The sequence below is a fragment of the Mus caroli genome, chromosome 4 (assembly GCF_900094665.2).
Source record: "Mus caroli chromosome 4, CAROLI_EIJ_v1.1, whole genome shotgun sequence".
NCBI classification, from domain to species: Eukaryota; Metazoa; Chordata; class Mammalia; order Rodentia; family Muridae; genus Mus; species Mus caroli.
In genome coordinates, this window is record NC_034573.1 from 134,294,246 (window position 1) to 134,296,397 (window position 2,152).

The window sequence follows — 2,152 nt, forward strand, 5'->3', positions numbered from 1 at the left end:
CTCCCGAGTGGGTGCATGCAAATTAGGTGCCGGCAGACTGACCAATCAGGGGGCCACAGAGTGTTCTCCTGTGCTGGGGTGCATATAAGCAGTGCTCCCTGGGTGCCCGGGGTCCCCCATCGAGGCATTTCTGCAATAAAGGCTGTTAAGAAGAATCTGACCTCATGCTGTGTCTTCCTTGGTGGGTGCAACAACTGGAGGCTCTTATTGGGAACCCAAGGACAATGACCTCGCAGATTCAGAACTTTTCAGCCAGGGAACTGCGGTACTGGTAAGTCTCCCAAATTGATCCCCGGTTAAAAGGGGGGATATATTTTTCTCACCCGTGGACACAGTGTGGGTAGCTCTTATCATTGTTGTTTCATTTTTTGTAATTTATGGCCTCTGCTTTTGTTCGATAGAAACAGTTAAGGCAGGTCAGAAAATTCTTACAGAACAACAAGAAAGCATGTCAGAGGAAGATAAAGGAGCAAAAAGGAAAAAGGAAGAGAGAAGGGAGAAAAGACAAATACAAAAGGAGAAGGAAACAGTGATAAAGAAAAGGAAATAGCAAAAATATATCCCTCTTTAAAAGACTTATCGCTAAGTCTATCAAGTTCTGACTCTAGTGGCTCGGAGCTTAGTGAGGATGATGAAGCTGACCTAGAAGAAGAGGCAGCTCAGAATGAGAGGGATAGTATGATCCGGATTGGCCATATAGCGCCAACCCATTGAAAAAGGGAGTATCGGCGAAAAAAAGAATAAAACCGAAAGTGCCGACAACTCTGCCTTTCAATCCTAATTATATAGAAAAAAGGAGCCCGCCAGGGCTGCTAAACCAGGTACCTCATTCTGTCTGGAGGTTTGGAAAGAAGTTGGTCTAAGTTTCCCTGTTTTTGGTGATGGCCAAGTGCAATGGTATCCTGAGCCAGTGGATTTCAAAACTATTAAGCAACTGGCAGAATCAGTCTGTACTTATGGGGTGGATGAAGTTTCTGTGGTTGCACAAATTGAGGCGCTTGCCAGATATTGCCTCACCCCTGGGGACTAGAATAATGTGGCTCAGGCTTGCTTGTCGTCCGGGCAATATTTAGACTGGAAGTCCTTGACTTATGAATATGCAAATAGTCAGGCAGCGGCCAATTTAGCCACAGGACAAGATCCTCAGAGACATTGGGATGCAGACATGCTTCTGGGCTTAGGACATTTTGCTTTAGATCAAACAAATTATCTTGAAGCAGTCTATGCCCAAATAAATGAGGTAGCTACCAAAGCCTGGAAGGCATTGCCGAACAAAGGCGCAGTCTCAGGCAATCATATGAAAATTTTGCAGGGCCCCACAGAACCATTCTCAGACTTTGTAGCACACCTCATTGAGGCAGCTAGTAGAATTTTTGGAGACCCTGATACAGCTATGCCTTTAGTCAAACAGCTAGTATATGAGCAATGCACTAAGGAATGCAGAGCAACCATTGCACCCTATAAACATAAAGGTTTAGAAGTATGGATGAAGGTTTGCAGAGAACTAGGGGGCCCATTAACCAATGCAGGCCTGGCGGCAGCTGTAGTACAATTGAGTAGATCTAATAATGATACTTGTTATAAGTGTGGCCAAAGAGGACATTTTAGAAGAAACTGCCCTGAAAATGAAAAGCGGGCTGTGTTAGATAAACCTAGACAGCTAGGCTTATGCCATAAATGTAGGAAGGGAAAACATTGGGCTAATGAATGCAGATCTACAAAGGATATAGAAGGCCGACCAAAAGCAGGATATGGTGGCACCAGGCCAAAAAACGGACAACGAGGCCCACGTCCCCAGGGCCCTCAAATATATGGGGCTCTTCAGAAAGACCAGAAGAAACGTTGGCCGTCTCTCTCTCATCCTAGAGACCACAGAGAGCCACTACTGGCTCTGCAGGATTGGACCTCCACTCCACCACTGGACTCGTAGTAACCCCACAGATGGGGAACAGCCCATAGATACAGATTTTATTTTTTTTAATTTTTTTTTGATTTTTAATATTTTTATTACATATTTTCCTCAATTACATTTCCAATGCTTACCCAAAAGTCCCCCATAGCGCCCTCCACTTCCCTACCCACCCATTCCCATTCTTTTGGCCCTGGCATTCCCCTATATTGGGGCATATAAAGTTTGCAAGTCCAATGGGCC

At 45.0% G+C, this 2,152-nt stretch overlaps 1 pseudogene; it reads left to right on the forward strand.

The window, feature by feature from the left end:
- Positions 1-224: 224 nt before the first annotated feature.
- The window catches only part of LOC110293450, a 6,629-nt pseudogene continuing 4,701 nt past the window's right edge, over positions 225-2,152 (forward strand).